Raw genomic sequence first — 8,608 nt, forward strand, 5'->3', positions numbered from 1 at the left:
TGGGCGGGTGGGGCGGAAATAGAAAGGCACCACCTCCTGAGAATGATACTGGTCATGAAGGTACAGGGAAGGTAAAAGCAAATGTGTGGCTACTGGGCTGGTTTCCCTGAGAATTCTGGGTCTTTGTACCACTTGGTTCTTAGGAGAAACCCAGTGAATAGATGGAAAGCCTTTGCTTCTTTAATTCCCCAGAGTGGAGCTGAGACAATGGCCTGCATGCATCGCAGCCTAAATTATTCATCAGCCTAAGAGTATTTGGTTCCAGAAAAGCAGGGGTCTTTAGTGTGGTGGGAGCGGAATGAGATTGTAGAGGATTTCAGAATGAACAGGAGTAAAGGCATTCAATGAAAAACATGTAAAGAAAGGAAATGAATGAGAGAAGAAAGAATCTAAAAGAAACATTGGTGAGAGGGTGGGTTTGAGGGTTTGTTTTCCTTTCTTTTTTTTTTTTTGGCAACTGTAGAGGTTTGATCATGTTTAAATACTGATGGCAAAGAATCAGTAAGAAAGAAGCTGTGGAAGCCCCAGGAGCAAGGCTGCCGGATGGAGGGAACCCCTGAGCAGGTGGGAGAGCACAGTGGAAGGTGTGTGCTTAAGGAGGAGAAGGGAAGGACAGTCCACACCACATTGAAATGACTGAAGAATGTGAGGATGGATGAAGACAAGTGTCGGGGAGGCTGGACATTTGAGCCAATTCCCATCTGATATCTTTCACTTTCCCAGATGGGTCGGGAGGCACAGGGAAACTGAGGAAGCCTTGAAGTAAATACGGTGGCAGGTGGAAGAGAGATGACTGAGACTCACAGAAGAATGGTCGCCCTCCGCTGAGGTTGGGGATCATGGACTGGTAGCAGCTGCAACCCAAACATTGCATGATTTCCTCCAGCCATGCTCAGCAGGCCAGGATACAGACAAGAAAAGGAGATGCAGATTGACCAAGATTGGCTTCTAGATGGATGGGTGGAGAAGGCATTAGAGGGCAAGAGCACTGAAGACATTGGCAAGGCAATTGTTGTAATGTCTTTACTCATTCAACACGTGTTTACTGAGTGCCTGATACACGCCAAGATTTAGCCTGAGCATTGGAGACACAGTGGTGAGCAACACAGGCAAGAGTTGTTCCAGTACTGTGCACTAGAGGCAAACTAGAAACAAGAAGATAAACAAGGAAATCAGAATTTCAGATGGTGGGTAAGGGCCATGACAGACGTGGTGCGACAAGGAAGAGCCTGCTGTGTTTGGGGGCATCCAGGAAGACCTGAGGAGGCTGAAGTGGTCACCCCTAAGGTATAGGCAGGGTGGGGAACAAGGGCAAGTCCCTAGAGGCTGGTAGGTAAGGAGGCTAACAGTCTTGCAGTGGCCCAAGAGAGTGGGGACATTGGAAAGCCAGGAAGCTGAGGCCAGAGCAGTGCATTCATTGCACAGTCTCAGCAGTTGAGCTGTTCCTGGACCTTTAGTTGAAAGGATGATATTGGGGCTTGGTATGTTTTCTCTGCTTTTCTCAGAATTGCAACTAAGGCCCAAAGCTGAGCCCAAAAGTCCTAAGAACTCAACATTTTAAGTTTAGAAAAACTTTCAGTTATTGCACAGGCTTGCTGAGACATGTCCTTGCCAAGAGGACAATAACAGCACAGAGAGCCCAACAACTCTGACAGCTGCTGGCTATCAGGCGGGAGACGTCTGCCTTGTCACCTTCATTTAGTTCCACTCGTCCCCGCCCCATAGAGGGGAGAGAACCACAACTCTCCTCCATTCTAAATGGGGACCAGCCTCATGGGCTGGCCTATGCCAGGTACCAAGGAGTCCTTTAGAGGGTAGACAAAAGTTTAGAAGAGATAGGGCTGGAATGAGCCCAGCCTGAGACCTGAGAGTGACTGCACTGTTACGAGAGTGATGCCGAGAAGGGGCGGAGGAGGTCCACTCTTCAGTGGTAGCACTTTGGGAGAAGAACTGCTATTTTATGTCTCTAGCCCAACACATCTGGATGCCACGAGAACTTATTTTATGGCTTTAAGACAAAGTGACTGGAGAAGAGTGAATTGGCTACCTTGTTCCTTCATCATCCAACAAGGGTTTATTTGGCACACAGGATGTACTCAGTTCTACAGCAGGCACTGAGGAGACAGCGGCGGGCACGGCGCACAGATCCCCACCTTCCAGGCACTTAATGGAGGAGAGAGATGCTAACACACCGAAGGAGATGATAATTCTGGTTCTGATGTGTGCCCAGCATCAGGATTGAAAGTGGTATTAGGGACAGGGAGAGGAAGGAAGTCTTGTAGTTAAAGTGACCAGGGAGAGTTGGCATTTGAGTGGGGAAATGGATGGAGCAAGGGGCGAGCTCTGTGGATGACTGAAAGAGGAGCTCTCTGGAAGAGGATGCTGTGGGGCAGGAATGAGTTTGGTAGAGTTGGGGGTGGCTGGAGTAGTCTGAGCAAGACGGATGTGGTAGGAGATGAGGGCAGAGAGGGGCCCACCACCGAGGCCTTTCCAGATATGGTAACATGGTAAGGCTTTGGAGTTCAGTCTTGGTATGAAGAAAAGTTCCTGGAGGGGTGACACAATGTGACACTTTTTTTGTTTTTATTTTTTATGAGACAGAGTCTTGCTCTGTTGCCCAGGCTGGAGTGCAGTGGCATAATCTCTGCTCACTTCAAGCTCTGCCGCCCAGGTTCACACCATTCTCCTGCCTCAGCCTCCCAAGTAGCTGGGACTACAGGCACCCGCCACCACGCCCGGGTAATTTTTTGTATTTTTAGTAGAGACGGGGTTTCACCATGTGAGCCAGTAGTCATGATCTCCTGACCTCGTGGACAGCCTGCCTTGGCCTCCCAAAGTACTGGGATTACAGGTGTGAGCCACCACACCTGGCCAATGTGACACATTTTTAAGACATCCTTCTGGGTACCATGGAAGATGGAAGATGCCATATAGGGCAAGAGCAGAAACGGGAGGCTGATTCCCAAGGCTGCATCAGCCCAGGTTGAGGACTGTCAGGCCTGGAAGCAAGAAGGCAGAAGAAGTGGTCAGATGGGGGATAGATTGGGATAGTGGGTCCTGCCATGTCCTGGTCTGTTGAGGTAGAAAAGAAGGTAAGATCCCAGAGTGGAGGGTGAGTCACACATGCTTGAGACAAAGAGATGGGCAGCAGGACCAGGGGCTCCCTGAAAGAAGGGAAGTGACCAGGAAACATGGTGAATGAGTGAAGATCTGGCAAGGGACTCAGAGCAAGGAGGACCCCAACCCAAATGAGAGCATCCACTTGAGAGCAAAGGTTTCAGTGAGAGTCAAGAAATGGTGAAACTTGCTGTGACTAGGTGAAGAGTGTGCATGAAATTGTTTGCAACTAATAGAGGTTCCACAGAGCACAGGGGAAAAGTTTAGAAGAAGAACAATTACATCAGGTCCAGAGAGAAGGAAACATGGCCATGTGAAGAGGACAGTGACCAGAGGACCTTGTTCAGCTTGTGTGAAAGACATGGATGAGTCATGGGGGAAAGAAATGACCTAGAAATGTCCACAGATCTGGACTCTGAAGTCTCTGATGGATTGGAGGAATTGGGCCTCTCTAGAAGAAGCCGGCTGCTCCTGGAAATCCTACAGCAGGTGGGCTGGCAACAGGATTAGTTGGTTCTTAGGAGCTACCCTGAGTGCTGGAAATAATATTAGCTCCAGATGGATGGGGGCCTTTCTGGATGGAATCCTTCACAGCTTGTCTTAACTGTGACTCCAGGGGAATACATGGAAAAATGGCATCATGGATTCTAAAATAACTCCAAGTCAGATCATTGTATGTACTTTCTGTTTCCTTTACACAACCCTCACTCACTTCTCAACCCACAGAGATATGATTTCTGCTCACTCCATTTCACCAAAACAGCCCTTGCCAAGTTCTCTAGTGGTCTCCATATTACTTGAGCCAACAGACCTTTTTCAGCCCTCATCTTCCCCAACAACTCAGCCCCGTTGGACACACCCTTCTTGGTGAAATACTTTCTTCCTTTGGATTTCTATAGTGATGTCACCCTCTCCTAACTGTGCTCCTGCCCCCAGCGACTCATTGACTCTACGTCTCAAATCCTCATTTACATAGCCTATAAGTGTTGGGGTGCCTTAATGCTTGATGGTAGGCCCTCTACCCTTCTCAATAACCTTTCTCTGAGGCATCTCAATCAGATCTGTGGCCTCGACTGCTTGATACAACAGAGGCATGTAATGAGTGCTGCAGGAGTGTTCAGTCAAGTACTTCACTATGGCATGTGAAGAGTAGCTTGATTTGGGGTCACTGTTATTCAGTGGAAAATGTAACCTTGGGACAGATAACGTAGCCCACATTTGAACTCTGAAAGACCATTCACTGGATTGAAAGACCGATAGGTACCAATAATTGCTGTTTATCCTTCATCAAAATTACCATTATTCTACAAGGTAAGCACTTGTCTATACATTACAAGCCCTGTATGTATTGCCTATGCATTAACTATGTATTAGCATTTCCTACATTCTATCCATTCCCTTTATTCAAAATATTACGCCTACCTTTTACTCAGCAGTCCACCAGGCTTTCCCATCCTCAGTAGCGTCTATTGATTGCCTTCAGGATCTATAGTAATGTTTAAAGCACTGTAATCCATCTCTATCCTCAAAGATCTTGATGGAGTATTACAATAACCCTATCACTTATTGTTGTCAGCTTTTCCATTAGCATCAATTAGAAAGGCATGAAGGGACCATATGTTGATCAATTACTTTATCAAGGGAACACGTATGGAAGAATCACTTGCAAACGATCAACAACCATTATTGCATGCAACTAAAAGGAGTATGTTTTATTTTTATTTTATTTTATTCTTTTTTTTTTTTTTTTTTGAGGCAGAGTCTCACTCTGTTGTCCAGGATGGAGTATAGTGGCACGATCTCGGCTCACTTCAACCTCTGCCTCCTGGGTTCAAGAGATTCTCCTGCCTCAGCCTCCCAAGTAGCTGGGATTATAGCCGTATACCACAACGTCCAGCTAATTTTTTTATTTGTAGAGACGGGGTTTTGCCATGTTGGCCAGGCTGGTCTCGAACTCCTGACCTCAGGTGATCCACCTGCCCTGGCCTCCCAAATTGCTGGGATTACAGGTGTGAGCCACTGCACCCGGCCTGTTTTACTTTTTTAAAAATCCACAATATAGCCAACTGTCTTGTATACACAAAAGAGTGATCTGCGGTGCATCTCATGGCAACCATGCTGTTCAGCCTACTGATATTCTTTAATGAATTGTCTGCTTTGTTGACATCTGCACTCTGCAATTCCAGAATTGATCATACATTTCCCTCATAGCCCACCTCCTCATTTCCATTAATTTTACATACTGTCTGCAGAGATAATCCGCTGTAAAGGAGGTAACACTCACCTTGGAATCAGAAGTCCTGGGTCCAAGGTCTGACTTGTAATTCACTGGGTCATGCAAAAATCTCATTTTCTTCATCTCTATATCTGCCTGAATAACCCTACAGTCTCTCCACACCTCTCAAAATAGGCAGGTGGTAAGAGTTATTACTTATTAGAAGAAGCTTTAGAAATCCAAATATTTCACCATCATCCTTGATCAACGGAAGGTTTAAGAGAGACAGAGTCATCTATTCTCAGTAGCATGGACTGCAGGGAACTGCCTCACAGAAGACCCTGTTGATTTATTACGTTAATTTATTCCAGTTTGTGTGCAGAATATTAGACATGCCTAGCTTCAGGTCTCAACCTGAAGTCATGTTTCATTCAACTAGATCTTCAGAATTATCCTATGAGATAAGCAAGGCAGGTGATATTGTTTTGATTTTGCAAATGAGGAGAGATTCAAAGTTTGGCAAACTGAACAAGATCACACAGCTAGAAAATGGACAAACCAAGGCTCCATTTTTCAAGCTTTCTAGTCCCTAGTTCTTTACCTTCCAACACCTCTAACCAGAAGGGAGAAAGCAGTTCTTAAGTCCCTTTTCAGTGCAAAGAATGACAATTTAATAACCCGAGAGAGTTAATGCACCTTCCAAAAGATTCATTTCTCTCCTGTTCACAGAGTCAGGCAGAAATTGATTTAGAACAATCAGGAGAAGACTCAGTAAGCTTCATCCACACAATAAAAATAATACACTTAGCATTCTCATATAACTTCACATTTTGTAGTTATTGATAATAAACAATTAAAAATTTATCTCATAGATAACCAGGTGGCTAGTATAATTATTTTACAACACAAAACAGACAGGCTTCCTTTCTATTGGGTAGAGATGATTTAAAAATCAATTTAACAATGCCACTTTAAATGAACAGAGTTTCAAGCCTCGTTGTGGTGGGATACATCCTGCAAATTTTGGGGATTTAATTTACAATAAGCCTCAATAAATTGCCCTCATGAGATGTCTCTCATGACCAGAGGTCATACATACAGGCTGAAGCTTAGTTGTAAACAGACTTCACCATACATTCTAGCCATTTCCAGCTTGAGACACAGGAACCTCCTCTTATCATAACCAAATGCTGACAAGTCCCTTTGACCTAGAAAGTGACATACAGTGAAATGGACCCCAGTTTAAATTCTTCTCAAGTTTTCAGGGAGAGAAAGCAATTCCAAAGCAGCCCATTAGAGGTATTTGTCTGCATGCGTAAGACATTAGGCAGCCTGACATGACTTGATGTTTGCAAAGGGAAGGATGGGTTTGAGGCAAGAGGATTTTGTATGTGCCAAGTGGTAGAGGCCAAAAGAGCCACACATGTAACTTCTTTACATACAGCTTGCCAGGTCTTTGCTTGGCTGCAACTAGCTGATTTTTTATGAATGTTAAGTTCATGGGCAAATGAATAGACGATCCAAACCTACCTTTTAATTACAAAATGCTTTTCCTCCCCACAATCAGACTTCTACTCATTTCAGCACTGAAAAAAAAAAAAAAAAATGTAATCATCGTAATTCCTAGTAGCTTGCTTCTGTTTCCGCTTCAATAGATGCCCCATAGATGGGAAGTCACTTAACAGCTCCATGTCCCATCAAGTTGCTTCCACCCGAAAACAGCTGCAATGCTTATCTAATTAAACCCCAGCACCAAACTGTGAGCTTCTGCATCAATCATTAATATTGTATTTTGGATCATTTTAAATTCTGACTGGGGTAGGTGGCTCCCCACGCACTGGTCTCTGAAGGAGATTTTTCAAATAATCTTTAAGTGGCATTGAAAAAATAAAACAAGCTGCCTGCTGTTTGAGGAAAGCTCTACCATCCTGCTGCACCCTGATTAGCTGTTAACACTAATTGAGAGATGAATATTGCTTATTCCAAAAATGCTAAAGATGGGTTTTTTTAATTATGAAAAGGAAAACGCAGTTCTCCTCACCTCGAAAATGTGTCTGTGGCTCCTTGCCCAAATTCTAAACAGTGCCAAAAGAATAGTGGTTTCTGGGCCTCTGGTCTACAGTTTGCAGAGTGATTATCCCAAATCACTTCTTTTCTCTAGGTGGCCCTCCAGAGTTAGTGAACCATGACCTCCACGTGGGATTTGCACATGCGAGCCCTGCATCTGGAATGCAGAAACACTCTTCACAGAGCTCTGATGGCCCAGAAACATTCATGGAAATCTCTGTCCTGGTCAGGCACATGTTGATGTACTTAGGCTTAAGCTCATAAACCGAGACGAACAGTTTCCTACATCCCTCTTCGAATGACTAAAGCCAACGGCCTGAGCCAAATGGGACAATTTAGAAAAAGAGAGACTGGCGAAAACCAAATGAATGTCTGCTTCCTTCTAGCATTCTAGGAAAAATACCAAGCGGCTGTGCCAAAGTGCACTGCTTGTCTTTGTTAGGAAAATACACTCAAAATCAGGGGAATCAGTCAGTCCCAGGTTCAGGAAAGATGTATGCAAAAGGGACTCCCTGATGAGGAAAAATCGACTACAAAAACACAGCATGCACCCAGCTCAGCTTAAAAATCACAAGGAACTAGGAAGAAGTGTAGAATCCCGAGTTTCTCATTCTTGTTCCCATAAGCCGGGATTGGCTGAGACTTAGCCAGGATACCACCTGGCATTCAGCCACATCAGCTAAAGAGATGAGGAACCTGAGAGGAAACAAATGTGAGGAAGAGGATGATTCAAGAGGACCAGAAATACAAGGAAAGGACAGAAGCCCTAGGATGCTCACCGCAGAGAAGACAAGCTGAAAGATTTAGGAACCGGTTGAAAGCCAACATGCTGGAGCCTCCCGAAGGGTGGAGTCAGGGATCTCTCCTGCTATTAGTGTATCAGCAGCCTCACGGCTACCCTCAGACCTGAAATTTGTGATAGATTTATACACAGTTGATAGAGTCCTGCCCATGCTACTTTCCTACTATCTCTGTGTTTCCTAGAACCAACGTACACCCCTCCCCATGGCTCTCCCACTGCCATCACACTCTAAGTCTATGTCCAGTCCTAGGGAGCTATAAGACCTTGAGTGTATTGGTGAAACTCTCCAAGTCTCCTTTTCCTCATCTGTAAAATGAATATATTTGGAATACATTTATTTCAAATATAAACTATTTGGAATATATTTATTCTACTAAAATTTGACATTTTTAGTACTTCCTACATAT

At 44.6% G+C, this 8,608-nt stretch overlaps 1 long non-coding RNA gene across 1 annotated transcript in view; it reads left to right on the plus strand.

Moving 5' to 3' along the window:
• The first annotated feature begins 4,249 nt into the window (after positions 1-4,249).
• Positions 4,250-8,608, plus strand: part of LOC108521471 (uncharacterized) — a 5,143-nt gene continuing 784 nt past the window's right edge. The window contains exons 1-2 of the long non-coding RNA XR_001883200.1: positions 4,250-4,428; positions 7,494-7,624. This is a non-coding gene — a long non-coding RNA (uncharacterized LOC108521471). The remainder of the gene's footprint in view (positions 4,429-7,493; positions 7,625-8,608) is intronic.

This window comes from Rhinopithecus bieti, unplaced genomic scaffold (genome assembly GCF_001698545.2).
Source record: "Rhinopithecus bieti isolate Rb0 unplaced genomic scaffold, ASM169854v2 scaffold_2254, whole genome shotgun sequence".
NCBI lineage: Eukaryota > Metazoa > Chordata > Mammalia > Primates > Cercopithecidae > Rhinopithecus > Rhinopithecus bieti.